This window comes from Pinus tabuliformis, chromosome 7 (genome assembly GCF_031772625.1).
Source record: "Pinus tabuliformis cultivar Carrire ecotype Pingquan chromosome 7, CPIR1, whole genome shotgun sequence".
NCBI classification, from domain to species: Eukaryota; Viridiplantae; Streptophyta; class Pinopsida; order Pinales; family Pinaceae; genus Pinus; species Pinus tabuliformis.
Genome location: NC_142293.1, coordinates 1141250260 through 1141270958, shown reverse-complemented (window position 1 = coordinate 1141270958; position 20699 = coordinate 1141250260).

The following is a 20699-nucleotide window of genomic DNA, read 5'->3' as shown; positions in this document are numbered from 1 at the left end:
TCACATTGACACTTAGATATTTTGGCCTTTTTCGTGTGTTTTCAGTTGATTTTGCCACCAACCAGCACAATGCTTGCAAACCCAGTTTATGTTGGGTTCTTGTCTTCCTCTTTTTTGTAAGCCTTCCCATGTTGAAACCTTATCTCTGATTGTGAGCCATAGGAAGATTCTTATTTCTTATGTGTCTTTGTTTTTTGTATTTTATTCCACCATCACATATCTTCTTGACCAAAAATATCCATTAAATATATATAACCTGAATTTATAGTGTACATACGTGTAACATTATTTTTAGCCCACATCAAGGAATCCTCTGAATCCTTCCATTCTCCACCCAAATTGATAGATTATGTTGATTCCCAACCCCACTGCCAAACATTTGTAGCATTAGTATACACAATTTGATGTAAAGTAAAAAATACTTCCTTTTTTCTCATGAAAAATGGTTTATCAGGTTAGGACCTAGAATAATTTGTTCACCACATCCCGTAATTGGATTTAAGTCAATCCTTACATTCTTCTCATTGCCATTTTTCCATGTAAAGGAGTTTCCAATGATAGGAAAGGTTAGTGCCATGGATTTCTAGTGATTTGAAACATTCTTAATACTTTTCTAAGGAGTCCTTATCTAGTCCAATAAAGAAGCAGGGGCTACATACTTCTTGAATCTTAATAATTAATAGATTTCTGAAGGCTTTCTTTTGTAACAAGATTCCAAGGATGTTTTTCAACCAAAGCCTTTCCAAATACTTATATTTTATTCAAACCTCATCTTCCTTGTTTTGGTGAAGAGCTATGGACTACTAACATGCCCAAGAAATCCCACCATCTTCACCTTTACCACTTCATAAGAAATTGCAACAGAGTTTTCTAATTCTTTCAAGCACTCCCTTTAGGATTCAAGCTATATAATTCCAATACATGGGGGATGGCTTCCAAGAAAACCTTGTCAAGGGTTATCCTGCACACCTTGAGAACCATAATCCCAATACATGGGGGATGGCTTCTAGGACAACCTTGTCAAGGGTTATCCTGCACATCTTGAGAACCATATGTTACACAAGAAATGAATCATTTTTTCTATTTTGCTCAACAACCATCCCTAATCACCTTTTCTATATCCATTTGTATTGAGAATGAAACCTAGGTATTTTAATCTCTTTTGTAAGTCAAAGCCTAAAAGGAAACAATGTCTTCAGGAGTCATTTTGAGTTCACATTAAAACCAGTGTTGAAAACATCCTATCGGTGAAAATATCATCGAGGGTTAGAAAGGAAAATATTGGGAGCATTAGAAAAATATTGCAAAAAATAATAATACAAAAATTACAAAAAACATTAAAAAAGGCACATTTATGCACCTATGTGTGTGAGTGATATTTTCATTTGTTTTGTGGTTATAACGTGATATTTTTGGGGATGAAAATATCATAATATTTGTGGGTGATATTATCATTTTAGTGAAAAAATTGGAACATTGCGATGTTTGCAGTAGTGGTTCAAACCATTGAAACTAATGTACGACCTTTGTACATTCATATCCATAGCCATAACCACACAATAGAGATTGAGAAGTTTATGAATTTTCTAGCTTCCCTCTTTAAACCATCGAAGAACAATAATATATCATCGACAAACAATAAATGAGTTAGAAGCACAATTGTTTTTGCTTTGACCCCTTTTAAGAATACCAATTGTTTTACTTCCAAAATTTCTTGACAAAGCCCTTCTTTGACCAACAAAAATAGAAGGGGTGAGAGTGGACAACCTTGTTTTACACCCCTTGGAGGTGTGAAGAATGTAGATGCTACTCCATTGATGAGCATAACAGAAGAGGCAATTATGACACATCTCATAATTCACTTCTACAGTTATGACACATCTCATAATTCACTTCTGCAGTTGTGACACATCTCATAATTCACTTGACCGCTAGATAACTGAGCCTCATATGTATTAACATCATACTGAGATATAACTAGTTTGTCCTGTCATATGCTTTGAAAAGGTCCAACTTGATAACCAAAGCTGTCATCTTTCTGGATTGATTTTGCATGGGAATTTTTGAGTAAATCCTATGGCTTCATGGATTTTCTTTCCAACTAGGAATCCAAATTTTTTAGGAGAGATTACCTCTGAAAAGGCCTCATTCAATCTCATTGTTAATACCTTGGCAATATTTTTATAAACACAATTACAAAAGGATATTCTATGTTGTGTGAGTTTCTGGAATGTTGGGGTGTTGGGAATGGGGATACAAATATCTCATATGGTTAGAAGTTTCACCCAAATTTTTAGGAAGCAGTGAGTAGGGAATGGAAATAATATATATCTTGATATGTTTTTTTGTTTTTGTTTGTCAAGTTGTCTGTGTCCTCTAGAGATGACTATAGGCTTAACCTTTAGCTTGAGAAACTACAAACCAGGGGCATCTAAGCCGTCAAAATCACCTAGGGATCGCACCCAGTGTGGGCCACACTAGCCCTTAACATGACTAGATTTTTTTCCCACAGAGTTTCAAACCGGTGAACTTCACATCACGAAGTGACTTAACAGTACATCCCATCATAGTGTATTCTATGCCCCGTGGGCATATACATATTGATGTGTTAAATTGAAGAAACACAATTCTCTATTATAAAATTGATAAATCGATAAAGTTATATTATATATAGTTTCTATTTTATGTCCACTATATATCATATAACTTATGCAGAATACTAAATATCTATGGTCCACCAAGTTTCCAGGCAGGGGAGCATGGGAGAAAGGAGACATACAAGGGGAACATGTGGGAGCACTGTCAAATTTGAGGGAAATTTAGTGGGTATGGGAGGACACCATGGTCCTATTACTCATTATTTTGTCTAGGGAGAAATGGCCAAAATTGTTGGATATCTAGGGCTCGTTGTTTGATAGATACTGTTAACATGCTACAACAATGTCATACTTCATTAATCTATAAAGCAACTAGCACTGGATTTTTATTTGAAAAAGTTTTATGACCGAGGATGGATGATCAAATAACTACAAGTTGTTGGAGACATATTTACCCTCAGATCCAGGTCCTATTTTATGCTTAGATCAGCCAAATAAGACAATGCCAAGTCCGCTCTATTTCAAGGCTAGGAATTGTTCTACTTGGCATTCAACCAAGATTGATGTATATCAGACCAAGGGTTTAGTGATTTAGGTAATGAAGGGGATGTCTCTATCTTGGAAATATATGGATGCAAAGTAGAGACAAAAATCTTGAAAGTCATCTTGTCATCAGTTTGTGGCACTGTCACAACTACCCAAATCAATACCTTACATCACTACAATATAATTTATTGCCTCTAAAATTTGATGATCTTACTGTGTCTTTCCAATAGGACTATTTCAACGAATAACTATGCACACAAAAAGATAGTATCAGGTACCAGGTTGCAGTTTTCCATTTCAAGTACTCATTTCCTATATCAGAATTGATGTCCATAGACTTATCATTGTAGCAGTCACATACAAAGGATACTCTGTGACCATGGAAGCAGATGAGCTGAGGATAAGGAGAACTCCACTTGAATCTCAACATAATTTTGAAATTGAAGCTACCAACACTTGAAAACTATCCATTAAGATTACATAATAGGCTATCTCAAGTATAGAGCTGGAGCCTAGTTTTGAAGCAGAGTGATTTATTATTGCAGATAGCGTGTGTCACATTAAGTTTGTAATACCTCACTACCTCAGACCTATAATAGCAACATATAGTTTTCTTCAGGATCTGATTTCAAAGCTCAATTGGTGAACTTAAGTGAGTGGGTTGTTATACATATGCATATAAACTTCATACACATTAGACAACTTCTTTTATCTGCTTCCATATATTATTGGTCAGTTCCAAATGAGAGTTGCTATGATAAGGCATTTCATGAAACAATTAGAAATTTGGCCATAGTGTATTTACTTCGAATTTCAACTGACATAGACTGAATTCTTGATATTCATTAGATGTATCCTGTTAAATGTCCAAAATAAAAGTTCTTTGCATATATGGTGGAGTGTAATTCGATGTTAACATTTCCTTTCCTTTGACAAGTTTGAAACTAGAAGCCTTGCCCCTCTTGCAAATTATCATAAAATGTTTCTTAAAGCCATCATCAAATTATTCCACAGATGCTTTGGAACTAAAAAACTAGCTCTACCCTGCTTCACACCATCAATAGTAAATAGATATTTTTGGTAGGTTCTCTTTCTAGTAGCATGTTTCCAACCACCCTTTTGTCCACACTTGTGAATATGAGCTTGTTATTATATAAATTTCGCGCTTGGTTGAGTTTGGCCATTTACTTTACCATTGGATATAAATACCCTGCAGGGTATTGTGCCATCTTATTTGGGTTGATGGTAGTTTTATGGCTAGAAAGAAGAAATGTACAAATGTGGGATATGCATCCCATGCTAGGCACTTCTCATAATATTTCAAACAACTTTATGGAATTTATGCAATAGGCTGTCACAAATGGAATGGGTTAGGTTTTCTAGGTTTTGCAGAGGAAAAATCATAGGACGATAAAATGAATAAAGAGCTGCTTAAGCCTTAAACATATTTCTAAACAATGGATGAACACCCATTATTCAGTTTTTGGTATCAGCAGGTGCGCCAAAAAAATGTTTTAAGTAGCTCTTACTCAGTAAAATTGGTAAAATGGAGATATGAGTCGAGGAGTAATGTTGGGTCTTACTTTAATTTACAACTATGGGGAACAAAATCGGCTATTTCTTTAATTTACAAGTATATAACAGTTTTAACTATTAAGTGCACTTGAGGCAACATTGCTCTACATTCTTCATAATTCAAATTTGATTTTTTCTAGGCTTTAATGCAACAATATATTCTGATAGGTTATGACACATCTACTTAATACTCTATAATGGGAAAACTGAACACTTCCTTAATATAATTTTAAATTGAAGTCATTTCCTCATAATTGGCCAAATTATGCTATCAAACTATTTTGAAGAGAATTTTATTTCTTTTAAACTTATTTGATGTATGAAATCTTCTGTGATGGGCTTCAAAGCATTCAATATTGACCGCTAGTCATTAGAAACATTCTATCTCATGTTGAAGTAACTGCAGTGTGCTTTTAAAAGAATGAAATCATGTCATAACAAAGTTTTTAACCTCCGGTTTACAATTCTGTCAATCTGAATTAGATTGTTGCTTTTCTATGTTGGAACTCATTACTAATATGTTTCTAGAGTAAAATAACATAGCCCTAATTCTCTGGCAGTTAGTTTAAGCCTTAAGGTTGAAGTGTTCTCCCTTAGAGGCTCATAAAGTAGAAGAGAAACTGGTCAAGGAATTAATGTTGTAGGGATTAGTTGTCATGAGCCATTTTAAAGAAGTTATAATGTCCAATATTGTATGGAATGTTGTGGCATCTAGAAGTATTAGCTTTCCAAAAAGTACTATTGTTTTAGGTTTAAGATTGTTGACTAGACAAAGTGATTATTTCATTGAAATATTTATATATTCAAAGGTCCAAGATCAACAATTATTTTATTTTTTTACGAATTTTCATCAGTATTTTTATTCTCTTTGAATAATAAAATTAAGGTTTGATTCTCCTTTTTGAGGTAAGTTGTGGGCATTCTATCATCTGGCTTTCTTAAGTGAAGATATTTTGTTCAAGGATGATTAACTATTGAATTTCTTTTTTCACATTTTTGTGGTCTGTTGTTTCAATAAAAAGGTTGGATCATATGTTAAGGTTGGTTAATGTTTTTGATTTCTTATTGTTTTATCATATTATTTTTTGAAAGAGAAAAATAAGTTGCTTTTTGTCTTGACAATTTTGTGTTTAGGCATTTGTCTAGCATTTATAATTGATTTTCTTCTTGATTCCTATTGGATATAATGAATACTTTCCAACTTTTTAATGAAGCTATACAACATATACAAAGAAAAGTAATTTCAGTACTTGAAGCTCCCATTTTACTAGAGAAATTATTGAAGTTCTATTTTAATTTTTGGTGCTTCAGAATAGTCACTTTTTGGAGTTATGTATATTTGGGAAGCCCATGCTAGTCCCATGCACAAGATATCATGTCTACTCCATATGTTCAATTTTTATATGAAATTTACCTGCCTTGCAAGATTTTGAATCTTTATAGTTAAGTTATAATGCCCATTTTCTTCCTTTATATATCATTGGAGTTCTATATTAATTTTTGGGGGATTCAGAAGAGGCACATTCCAAAGGTATGTATATTCATGGAGCCCATGTGAGAACCGTGCACTGGATTTTTTGTTGGCTCCATCATGTTCAGTCTCTTTGTTGAATTGCCTACTCTACATGATTTTGATCTTTAATCATCATAGTAGTTATAATGCCTATTTTCATCAATTTTTTCTATAGTTATATACAATTTTTAAGTTCTTTAGTGATTTCTTTCATCTGCAAACTTGTATTAGAAGAGCCATAGAATATGGGGACTTTGGGTTTGTACTTTGGTTGGTCTCAAGTTTAAACAATCAGCTTCGATGGTATTATTTAGGTGGTTGAGCATATTAACCATGTGAAAGTTTCTTCCTTGTTCTAAAACAGTTATGTTCTACATCTATTGGATGGTTGTTTGTGTTAGCTGAGCCAATGAAACCTACAAGACTTTACAAAGTTTTTAATTAAATTAATTTTTTAAAATTTAGAATTTAGAATTTTTTAACGTCTAATTCCTTCAAGGGTGCTAGCTCAATGGAAGAGAACATACTTTAGAAGTAGGTGGTTGGTGGTTCGATTCCATCGTGCCCTAATATTCATAGGGAATGGTGACAATCACTATATGTCCCTATATGTGTTAATAGTGATGGTTGTTAAAGGGCCATCATCAAAAGTCATTTTTTATATATGAAATGGTGACAATTAATGAACATCGCCATATATATGCATCAATAGTGAGGGTCATGAAAGGTCCATCACCATAAATCACTATTGTTCATATGAAATGGTGACAATCACTATCCATCATTATAATCATTATTCGTGACAGACCTTAAATGTCATCACAACACCTATACTTTTGGTGACACGACCTTTGGTGATGTTCATTTTTTAGTGATGGAAGCTATTTTGATCGTCACCAATGAGCTTATGGTGAAATTTTTCAACCCTCACCAAAATATGAAAAGGTAACGGTCAACGAATGTCACCATATATATGCATCAATAGAGAGACATGAAAGGTCCATCAACATAAATCACTGTTGTTCATATGAAATGGTGATGGTCACTATCCATCATTATAATTATTATCCATGATGGAACTTGAATCTCACCACAATACCTATATTTTTGGTGATGCCACCTTTGATGGCATTCCGTTTTTGGTGAAGGAAGCCATTTTAACCATCACAAATGAGCTTATGGTGACATTTTTCAACCCTCACCAATCACCTTTTTTGTTGTAGTGTGTTCAAAGGTAGGATGGATTCTTTTCCATACAACAAAAAGTAAGCAGAAGTTTTTAGAGAGGGTTTAGGCATAACATGGTCAACCCATAGAGTGTTCACCAAGGAATTATGCTAATTCCTTTGTTTAGAGTAGACAATGTTCTTGATAATGCAGATCAAATTTTTATTAGTTGACTCAACAAGACCATTACCCTATGGATAATAGTTAAATGAATATTTCAGTATAATGCCATTATCTAATGCAAAACCATAAAGTTTTAATGATGATAAATAAGTTGCATTATTGAAAACAAGTGATGTAGGAACGTCGAATCTGGTGATGATATTTTGTTTGAGGAAATTAGTGACTTCCTAATCATTGACTTGTTTGAGAGGAACTCCTTTTTTCCATTGTGTGAAGTATTCCATAATAGTGAAAATATACTAGTGCTACTTCAATGAGTGTGGAAATATTTCACCAATGATATCCAATCCCCATTGTTGGAAAGGTTCTTCTACAATGATGGGATACAATGAGGAAACTAAATTTCTATCATGGCCAACACATCTCAGACAAACTGGACACTTGCAGGCATAAGCATGAGCATCCTTAAAAAGTGTGGGCTAATAGTAACTGGTCTGCATGACTTTGTGCATAATAGTGTCACTCGTGTAATGTCCATCAGCTGGTCCATTACGAAGATCACACAATACCCTTTCTAAATCAGGTGCTTCTAGACATCTGAGCAAGACCCCATTATGGCGCTCCCTAAAAATCACACCATGTACTAATTGGTATGATAAAGCTTTGAGTTGAATGGCCCTCTTTTGTTGCACCGAAAGGTGTGAGTGAAAGGTACCATGCTCAAGAGGTTGGTGTGTCAGTGTGGGTAACCTATTTGATATCGTACATCTTGATTTCCTTCTGCCATCCAGAAGAGTCATCTTCTGGTGAATTGGATGTTTAAGTTGCATGGCATAAACCATGGCCTTTTATTGTGTGAACTGGATTGAACTCAAGATCGTATTCTTGCAACCTTTTCATTTAGTTATCTATTCTTTCATCTAGCTCTTGTTCAACAAACACTGATCTAACTATTGGGTGAGGCACAAGGATGATAACATGATTTTTGAGAAGATAAGGTGTGAAGTGTTTCACCGCCTTGCACACTACATAAGCTTGTTTATTGATGGTGGGATAATTTGACTCAGGTCCTTACAATGTGACAATCATGAATTCTATAGGACATTCATAAACTTTATCATCCTTTTGTGTGAGAATGACTGCAAGAGAAGTGACAGAAGCAAAGGTATACAACAGGAAATCTTTGTCGAAAATCTGGACTATATAGTGCTGGAGCTTCAAGAATTACTTTCTTAATACAGACAAAGGAATTATTTTCCTTTTTATCCCATTTATAGATTGCATCCTTCTTTATCATCTCTTGTAAAAATTTTACTATCTATGTATAATCTGAGATGAAATTATGAAGGAAATTAATTTTCCCTAAGAAGGACTGCATGTCTTTCTTACTCACTGGAAAGGGAATTTGGGTGATAGCTTTGACCTGCTCTAGGTCCCTTTAGTTCTACTCTTTGTGATAATATGGCCCAAGATATTTCCCTCGGACACTTTGAAATTGCTCTTCTTAGGATTTAGAGATATCCTGTATTTGTGACATTGCTCGAAAATTTGCCTTAGATGATGCAAGTGATCAAATCTCTTCTTTGAAAACATTGTCACATCATCTAAGTAAGCCACAATGCTTTGTCCAATAAAACCATGAAATGAGATGTCCATAGTGTGTTAGAAAGTAGCTCCTGCATTGATAAGTCCAAAAGGCATTATTTTGAAGGAAAACATACCCCACTATGTCCTAAAGTGGTTTTATGTCTGTCGGGTTCTGCCACCAGAACTTGGTTGTAACTAGAAAAATCATCCAATAATGAGAACATTTTCGACCCCTATACTATTTGCAATTTTTTATTTTATTTTTTTCGTTCATGGCACTGAGTAATTATCCTTGTCCAAGGACCGATTTAGATTGTGAAAATCAATGTAGACGTCTTTCCCTATGCTTCTTCCTTATAGAACTATATTAGAGACCCATGTTGAATGACAAAATTTGAATATAATCCGAGCATCCAGAATTTTTCTTAATTCTCTCTCAATGAGGGGTTCAAGCATAGGATGAAATTTTATCAGTTTATGCTGAAAAGGCTTGACCCCTTCCTTAATGGGGATCACATGATGGATTATTCACGTATCACAGGTTTTGAAATCATCATATGTCCATGTGAACACATCTCGATACTATTTGAAAAGGCAGATAAAAACATTCCACTCTTGAGGCGTACAACAAGTACCGATATATTCTTTTATACCAAGATTCACTTGTTCATGCAAAAGTATGGAGTTGTGAGTCTTTGCATTGACTGACTTGCTAAACCGATTTTGTAGGTTGTACAACTTTTCTAACGATACCACACCCTTGGGCATGGGATTTCCTTTACTTTCTTGAGTTGGCCCTTGCAATGCTTTTTTGTGATCATCTTCATCAATAGATGCATCCTTGAATACATTAACATTATGTTGATCAATGGTTGTCATAAATGTCAACCCAAGCAGCACCAGGGGCTACCCCAATCTTGCATGGGAATTTTGACTTAACAAATTACTATATTCTGAGTCAAGGATATTCTAGATGGATTCTACTCATCGAAATATTTTTGTTGATATATGACATGCCAAGTAATTCTTCACGGTTTGGGAGATATTCATGTTTGAAGTTAGTAACCCCATTTAGTGGGCCAAAACCCTATGGGGTTGTGGCATGGCACTCATAATTGGTTGTGGTCATTGAATAGTCAATAATCAATAATTTTTTTTTCTCCTAAAATCCCTCCAATGTTCACTTTTTGAGGACCCTCTCAACTCAAGACATTCATATAAATAATGACCCTCATATCCTCTTATCGGGATTTTTTGGCTTCAAACCGATCATCATGGAATTTTTTCTATAATTTTTTAATTTTTTTCTGCGAAGTTTTAGAAGCTGAAATTAAAACCCATTTGAGCCGAAATCTTGATGAACCTCGTGACCACATTTCAGATCTTAGTTCTCTATATTTTTAGAGATATGACCTGAGGAAGTTAGGGTTTTTGCAGGCTCCCAAATTCCATGTCAAATAGGTGACATTGGGAAAATCATTATAACTTTCTCTCTGAGCATTGGATTCAAATTTCGTAAATAGTCACAAAATTAGGACGGGCTATAGTTTGTTGATTAGCATTTTCAGGGCCGAAGGTTTCAACAATGACACGTGGCGCTTCTTACAAGTTCGTTCTATTGAAATAGTCTATAATCATATCATTGTGGGAGATTGGGCCTAACTCTTTCTTGAAGTATGAAATCTTGATCAGACCTATGGGGTTGGAAAGGGGACTCAGAGGACTATCACAAGATGAAATTTCAGACCCTGGAGATCCGAAAATTACATAGACACAATAGATTCAATATCCAGCTCCTAGAAAGAAAGAAAAAGCATGCATTCAAGGATCATTGCAGTAAGGACCACACATCAATAGTCAAGAGTAAGTCTCCTACAACAAGGTATGTATGATTAGTGTTTACATTTTAATTTTGAGTATCATCTCTAACATATGTCTTTGCAAGACAACGTAAGTATATATAGTGTCTCAGTTATATCTCTATGTCTCTATATGTCACAATTAGTTTTTCGGATGTCCTATTCTTGATACTACAAATTTTATGCTACATATTCTTGATGCTACACCAAGTTTTATAAATCTATATGATGTTGTAAGTTCATGTTACTTGTCTTTTCATAGTTTATAGAATGGTCTCTATTTTTGTACTTAGAACTTGGTCCATCACAAGTCTAGGGTCTGTCATAAGATTTTATTGTATATATCTTTAGGTTAGTTTTGGATACAGTATTGCATAGAGTCTAGGCCTATATCTAGAGTGGGAGTCTTTGTCTAATGCTGCAAGAAGTCAACAACTAAAGTGACAAACACACTTTAGGTACGCGTTGTAATTTTAATTTGTATTGATTCATTATTATGCACTTACATGTGTTTTGCAGGCAGAGGTGAGTTGAAGGGTATTTTGTTTTGTTTTGGGATTGGTTTCATCGAGAAAATTTTGCATGCGGGTAAAATAAGATTCAAATACAACTTCAAGCAAGAATTCAAGAGAAAAACTATCAAATCAACGGAAGCATTGCAGTGGGACATCCTTTGAAGACATGACAACCATCCGTATATGTGAAGAAGTGTCAAGGCCAAGAGTCATCACTGTAAAGTTGTAAAAGAGTCATTTGTAAAAGTGTCATCATTGGAAGAGTCATTATTGTAAACGAGTCAATTTGTCTAGAGTCGAAAAGGTATTATTGGGAGGTATAGGAGTCTCTATTGGGATGATGTCATGGTTGGCTTGTAGATCATAGTGTGATTGGGTGTTCAGTCAAAATCATTGTAAATCATATTGTATCATGGATCGTTGTCCCTGGTATGGGAATCTAGACTCTTGTCTCATTTCAGTCATTATAGGGTGGCAGGGAGGTGCTAGGCTGGTGCATGAAGTCTCCTACAGGTTGGAGCCTGTGAACACTTCAGGGTGGTAGGTTGGTCTAGGATGTTGGGGTATCCATTCAGTTGACTGCTGAAGAAACCAGTGCGTTGGGGCGTCCTTCCAATGGGAGCTAGAGAAGAATTCTTTTCTAGAATTCTAGGAAGTTGTTGCTTTCATTTCAGTTGGGGGTGAAGATTAAAGAATTTATTAGAAAAGCATTCGGTGGTTTTTGACTCGAAGGGGGTTTTCCACCTAAAATTCTTGTGTCTATTGTGTTATTTTATTTACTATTATTACTGCATAAACATTAATAATAATTGAAGATTAACTAATGCTTTGAAAAGATTTAAAAGTGATAATTGCTAAGGAATACTGATTCACCCCTCCTCTCAGTATTTCCAACAATTGGTATCAGAGCTTGGTTCCTTTAGTAACAACTTAACCGTTGGAAGTCAATTTTTAGAGCATAGAGATGGGAAAGTCAAAGAAGTAGGTTACAAGGATTTCAAAGGAAGGTACAGGTACAACAAAATCTAAAGAAAGTGAGTATTGTGTACCAACCCTTGATTTTGATGTAGATAATTACTAGATATGGGAATCCAGGATGGAAGTACATTTGCAGGCACATGGAGTATGGGAATCAATTGTTTCTAGAGACACATATACTGAAAAATATAAAAGGTACAATTCAAAGGCCATGAATGTAATTTTGAATGTTTTTCCAAATTCTATGAAAACAAAAGTTGGTCAATGTTCAACAGTTAAATATCTTTGGGAAAATCTTCATAATCTCTATTCAACAAAGAAATTAGGTCAAGATGTTATTGAAAATTCAGATCCTTCTGATTATGATGAAGAAATGGGAGAAATGAGTAAAATAGAGTTTCAAAATCAAGTGATCAAGGTGATAAAGGAACTCAAAAGTCAAAAGGAAAAGACAAGACTTTTGGAAGCAGAATTGAAGGCAACAAAAGAACTCATCAAAGAAAATGAAGAGTCTGATAAGATGGTTAGTAGTATTAGAATTCAATTGGAAGAAATGAAGAATACAACGACACGAGACCTCAAGAGATAAGTCTAACAGAAGCAACAAGAACTCGACATAGCATTTGCAGATATTAGCAGGATCACACAATAGATGCATGGAGTAGAAATTGAAAGGAAGGAATCTGATCAAAGATACATATCCACTGTTGACCAAAAGAAAAAGGAATTAGAAACATCTTCAGTAGTAATAAGCAGGCTTAGGATTGAAAATGAGAAGCAGAAGGAACATATACAGGTTCTCAATAGAGAAGTAGAGAAGATCACTCTTCTCAAGCTATAGGTTGAGGAGGCAGAAAAAAGAAGGAAGATCTTGAAAACATGGTTTCAAGAAGATATTTCTCAAAATAAAGAAGAACTTGATGCAACCTGTGAAGAGATCAATGAACTCAAGGGATCGCAAAAAGAACACTTACAAGATAAGACAGATGAAGAAGCAAAAATGAAGGCAATTAAAGATGGTAAAGCTCCAGTTGATGAAGGTACAAGCTCCACATCTTTGCAGGATGATTCTAAGAAGGAAGTTGATCAAAGTGAAAATCCAAAGAAGAATGTTGCAACTACAAATACCAAGGCCAAAGCAATCAAGAACAAAGGACCACAACAAACTACAACATCGCCTCCAAAGAAGAATGAAAAATATTCCAGATATGTTCATTTATTTAATGGTTATTGCTTTTTATGTGCTAACTATGGACATATGGCTAGGGATTGTGAAGTTTTTGATAGGTACAATCATTCTTCAAAACCCTAGAAGCAATTTGCAGGATCACGAGACAGGTTCCACGATGATTTTGTCAGAAGAGAATACATGCTATATAGGCCAAACATTGAATGTTTCAAATGCCATAACTATGGTCATAGCGCTCGTGGTTGCATATATCATATGGAATCACCTATGGACAACATTGAATGCTTCAAGCATCATAACTATGGGAACATGGCACAAGATTGCAGGAATAAGAAGGTCTGGAAAAGGAAACAGGTACAAGAAGACAAAGCAGATAATAAGGTTTCAGCAGTTACGCTTTCAGGATTTGTAAAAGAAAACGTTCATGAGGAATTAGTAGTTGCTTTAGATTATGAGTAAAGTCAAGATGGCCCGTTAGGTGACTCACTATTTTGAACAATCTGGCTTGTTGACTCCCTAATGTTTGTATAGGAGGAGTCTATGCAGCAATATATGGCACAAGTCTATGATTGACAGGAAGGTAGTTTGAACAAGATGGAAGTTTCATTACAGGTTCAGGGGGAGAAAAACAGTTGAAGGATTACAGGTTACCAGGAACAAGGCAAGGTTAGTCTGCAAAGGATATGAACAGGTTGAAGGAATCGATTCTGAAGAAACATTTTCTCCCATTGCCCGAATGGAAGCTATGAGGCTGTTTCTTGCTTATGCTTGCTTGAGAAAAATCAAGGTCTACCAAATGGATGTTAAGTTAGATTTTCTAAATGGTGAATTGGAGGAAGAAGTTTACATTGAACAACTCGAAGGTTTTCTTCTCTCTGACAAAGAAGACTACGTCTACAGATTAAAGAAGGCTCTATATGGTATCAAGTAAGCTCCTAGGCTTGGTATGCTCGTCTTGATGGATATCTACATCAATAGGGATTCAAGAAAGGAAGTATTGACAACAATATCTATGTGAAAGTGGATCGAGATAACCTAACAATTATCGAGGTATATGTGGATGATATAATATTTGGAAGCAATGATGACAGATTAAGTAAATACTTTGCCACAAAAATGCAAAGTGAGTTTGCAATGTCTATGATTGGCGAATTGAAATACTTTTTAGGGCTTTAGATTTCTCAACAGGATAAAGGAATATTCATATATCAAACCAAGTACATCAAAGAAATGCTCAAGAAATTCCAGATGGAATATTGCAAGCCAGTCCTTACTCCCATGGTAACATGTTACAAGTTAAGCTTAGAAAATTCGTCAAAGGATGTGGACCAAAGGTTGTATAGATCCATGATTGGTAGTCTCTTATATGTGACAACCTCCCAGCTTGATGTGATGTAGGTAGTTGGACAAGTAGCAAGATTCCAAGCAGCACCAAAAGAATCTCATATTATTGTCGTCAAAAGAATTCTTTGGTATCTTAAGGGCACAACAGAATATGGTCTATGGTATCCCAAAGGAAATGATCTTGTCATCCAAGCTTATACAAATGCAGATTGGGCAGGAAGTGTTAATGATCGTAAGAGTACCAGTGGAGCAACATTATTTCTTGGTGGTTGTCTTGTTTCATGGTTAAGTAAAAAGAAATCTTCAATCTCATTATCCACAACAGAAGCAAAATATGTCACAACAACAGCTTGTTGTACTCAAGTTATTTGGATGAAGCAAACTTTGCAATAACTTCAAGTTAAGTTTGATGAGCCTATTCCCATATTTTGCGATAACACCAGTGCCATTAGTATCTCCAAGAATCTCGTGTTGCATTGCAAAACTAAGCACATTCTGATTAAATATAATTTCATTAGAGAGCAAGTCGCTAAAAAGAATATCAAGCTTGAATATGTTGGCACAAAGGAACAAATTGCTGACATCTTTACCAAACCAATACCTCTTGAAGCATTTGAGTATCCTTGCTAAAAGCTTGGGATTCTCCCAAGTTTTCATTAGTCTCTTTCTCTTATCTACTCGAGTAGAAAGGAAGAGTGGAGGTGTGTATAGGTCCATAGGATGGCTATTTGTCAGGGGGAGTTACACTTTTCCATTGATGACAAAGGGGGAGAGAAGGTAGTAGGAAGAGGTGTCATGATCGCAGGGGGAGTAATTGTGTTTCCATTAATGCCAAAGGGGGAGATTTTTGATCAATGGTTGTCATTGATGTCAACCTTGACTTGAAAAGAGTCAAGGAACTTCTATATGGATTCTAGAGATATTCATGTTTGAAGTTAGTAACCCCAGTTAGTGGGCTAAAACTCTATGGGGTTGTGGCATGACAGTCATAATTGGTTGTGGTCATTGAATAGCCAATAATTAATAATGTTTTTTTCTCCTAAAATCCCTTCAACATTCACTTGTTGAGGGCCCTCTCAACTCATGACATTCATATAAATAATGACCCTCATATCCTCTAGTATGGATTTTATGGCTTCAAACAGGTCATCATGGAATTTTCACTATAACTTTTTTTTCTCCTTCTGCGAAGCTTAAAAAGCTTAAATTAAAACCCATTTGAGCTGAAATCTTGATGAACCTCGTGACCGAATTTCATATCTTGGTTCGCTATATTTTCGGATATATGATCTGAGGAAGGTAGGATTTTTGCAAGCTCCCGAATTCCATGTCAAATAGGTGACATTGGGAAAATCATCATAACATTCTCTCTGAGCATTGGATTCAAATTTTGTAAATAGTCACAAATAAGACAGACTACAGTTTGTTGAATAGAATTTTCAGGGCCAGAGGTTGCAACAGTGACACGTGGAACTTTGTAAAAGTTCACTCTACTAAACCAATATATAATCAGGTCATCATGGGGGATTGGGCATAAATCTTTCTTGAAGAATCCAATATTGATCAGACCTATGGGGTTTGAAATAGGACTCAAAGGGCTATCACAAGATGAAATTTCATACCTTGGAGATCCCAAATTACATAGATACAACAGATTCAATATCAAGCTTCTAGAAGGCGAGAAAAAGCATGCATTCAAGGATCACTGTAGTAAGGACCACATATCAATAGTCAAGGGTAAGTTTCCTACAACAAGGTATGTATGATTTGTGTTTACATTTGAATTTTTAGTATCATCTCTGACATATGTTTTTGCATGACAACGTAAGTATATACAGTGTACCAGTTATATCTCTATGTCTCTATACGTCACAATTAGCTTTTCAAATGTCCTATTCTTGATACTACACATTTTATGCTACATATTCTTGATGCTACACCAAGTTTGCTAAATCTATATGATGTTGTAAGTTCATGTTACTTGTCTTGTCATAGTTAATATAATGGTCTCCGTTGTTGTACTTAGAACTTGGTCCATCACAAGTCTAGGGTCTGTCATCAATTTTCATTGTATATATCTTTAGGTTAGTTTTGGATATAATCTTGTATAGACTCCAGGCTTATATCAAGAGTGGGAGTCTTTGTCTAATGCTGCAAGAAGTCAACAACTAAAGTGACAAGCACGCTTCAGGTACAAATTGTAATTTTAATTTGTATTTATTTATTATTATGCACTTACATGTGTTTTGCAGGAAGAGGTAAGTTAAAGGGTATTTTATTTTGTTATGAGATTGGTTTTTCCGGGAAAATTTTGCATGCAGGTAGAAGAAGATTCAAGTACAACTTCAAGCAAGAATTCAAGAGTAGAAGTATCAAATCAAAGGAAGAATTACAGCGGGACATCCTTTGAAGACATGATAGCCATTCATATATTGTGAAGAAGTGTCAAGGCCAAGAGTCATCATTGTAAAGTTGTAAAAATGTCATCAATGGAAGAGTCATTATTGTAAAGGAGTCAATCTTTGTAGAGTCGAAAAGGCATTATTGGGAGGTATAGGAGTCTCAATTGGGATGATGTCATGTTTGGGTTGCAGGTCATAGTGTGATTGGGTGTTTGGACAAAATCATTGTAAATCATATTGTATCGTGGATCATTGTCCCTGGTACTTGAATCCATATTGTTGTCTCATTTCAGTCATTATAGGGTCGCAAGGAGATGCTAGGTTGGTGCATGAAGTTGCCTATAGGTTGGAGCCTGTGAACACTTCAGGGTGGTAGGTTGGTCTAGGATGTTGGGGCATCCATTCAGTTGACTACTGAAGAAACCAAGGCATTGGGGTATCCTTCCAGTGGGATCTAGAGAAGAATGTTTTTCTAGAATTCTAGGAAGTTGTTGCTTTCATTTCAATTGGGGCTGAGGAGCTAGAGAAGAATGTTTTTCTAGAATTCTAGGAAGTTGTTGCTTTCATTTCAATTGGGGCTGAAGATTAAATAATTTATTAGAAAATAGTTCAGTGGTTTTTGACCTAGAGGGGGTTTTCCACCTAAAATTCTTGTGTCTATTGTGTTCTTTTATTTAGTTTTATTACTGCATAAACATTAATAATAATTGAATATTAACTAATGCTCTGAAAATATTTAAAATCTATAATTGCTAAGGAATACTGATTCACCCCCCCTCTCAGTATTTCCAACACATTCGCCTTAAAGTCTAGTATCTACTAGTCGTCTTTGAAAACAATAAAGTTATTAATATTATCAGGAAAAAATGGCCTAGAAATAACCGCAACTGAAAATCCATCCTTTAAAGGTGATTTTGACAGTATTGGACCTACCAACATTCAAAGGGGTCTCCCCAATATCTGGTCCCAATTAGACATCACATTGTTTGGGATAGGAGCCCCATCCATAATACGACTTGGTTACCATTTTCTTAAACATTTTCCTTGGCTCTAACTATCAGCAAGAGAGAGGAATGCATATATTCCTTCAAAAATCAAGTGATGTTCGTAGTGAGTGTTTGATTGTAGGTGTGTCAAGGTTCTTCTATTGTGGAGGGGAAAAGAAAGTGAGTCTCTAAGAGAGAGGTAGTAGTACCACTCTAGTAGAGACACATACAAATAGGAGAGGTCCCTCTAAAATCCAATAGAATAGTCCACAAAGATGTGACAGTCATTACAACCATTACAATACATTCTCAATATGATAAGCACTAAATCACCAAAATAGTTCAACTACTTTAATACAAGTGAAAACAAACATGAATCATAAAAATTCATAGAACAATCTTACAAGTATTAATAATCCATGCATGAAGAACATGTTGGCCATCAAGCTTAATATATTAAGTAAAATTCTCTAGACACATGTATACAAGGAATACCACTAGCTCCAATAGTGGAGTGTTGGAGCCACTACATGCTCCTCAAAGAAGTAGCTTTTCTCTCTGATCCCTTGTGGGAGGAGCCAAGTTGAAAATTCCTTTACTTGTATAATGAGGCTGTTTATATAACCAATGGGGTGATCCTTCACCTCCCTTGTGATGCTTTGACTACCCTCACGACTGTTTGACTTCCTATGACTTTTCAACTTTTACATGACTCTTCATATTTTTTGCATGTCCTTTGGAATTTCACTTTACAATACATTTTTGAATAATAATTTACATAACCCACACAATGATGTGGCATATGATGACTTATGACATGACATGACATGACCATGATGACATGGACTTTATTTTGACATGGTATTGTTAAGCCATTCTTGCTACTTCTTGCTATATGTCCTCTTAAGAATGATCTATTTTCCACCTCCATATGGCTTAGAGATGAGGAGTATTCAGTGTTATCAAGTCTTGAATTGTCGTTGCAAATTGATGTCCCATTTCTTTCTCCTGATTGATCAACTTGCATTTTCAGCTACAAAGGTGTATTCTAGCATGTTCTCCTTCTTCGTCTCCTTCATCATCCTGCCATAGTATGATAGAGTACTTGCATATGAAATTCACTCATGACAAGGCGACATCAATATGATAAACCCCTAGTCTAAGATGTTGCATGATGACCCATTGACTAAGGCAAAACTGGGTGATAGGATGAGGGATAGGCTCAGTGACTGCATAATTGTGCAGATCAGTAAGTCAAGGGTCAAGTTTGAGCCTTGAGATTGTGCAATGCACAGTACTGGGCTTGAATATTGCGCAGTTGGGGAGCTCAAAGGGTTGGGCTAAGGGCTTGATGATTGAAGTTTCCCACTACATAATGCTAGAATAAAAAGGAGGTTAGGTTATTGTGAAATTGTGTAGTTCAAGAGCTCAAGGGTTGTGCTTGAGGACTGAGACTATGCAATGCATAGTTCAGGCCTCGATGGAGGGAAGGATTGCACAGTTTTGGAGATTAGGGGTTAGGCTTGAGCACTGAGACTACACAGTGTGTAGTTTTTGGAGACAAGAACTGTGCATTGCGCAGTGGCAAGAGGCAGGTTTGTTGCTTTAGGGTTGAGACTAGACAATGCACAGTTTAGGAAGGCTAGGTGAGGTTAGGTTAACTGGTCGGGAAGTTTTCCATATTTGAATAACTATGGGATTTATGAAGTTGATGTGAACAATAACAAGAATTTACTATGATCACACACTTAGAACACTTGATGACACAACAGAGATCTCCCAGAACACATGAACAACACACTTCCTTCAATGCAACAACTTTGCGATGAATTATACCAAGTGCGACATGAAATATACACTTTGCAACAATTGTGATGACACATGTGCGCCACTGCTTAAAAATTTTGAAATTAGTGTGAAAAATGTTCACATGGTAAGACTAAATAATTTACGCAAATATTACCCCTCTAAACCACCAAAACTAGCTTTTGTACAACGTGTGAAACTTGACATGTGAAAATATGACACTTTGATTTTCTTGCAAATGGGACCAAAAAGACTTAGATAAAACACATGAAATAAGTCTTAATACTTGTGATGACAATATGTTGTTGAAGGAAATGTAACTAGCTTCGGTCTTCATAAATTTACTTTTGATATTTGTACTTATTCAAGAAAAAAAAGAAATATTATTTTTATAATATATGTCAATGAGTTTCTTGCTCATTTAAATAGGTATAACACATGTTAAGTGCTAT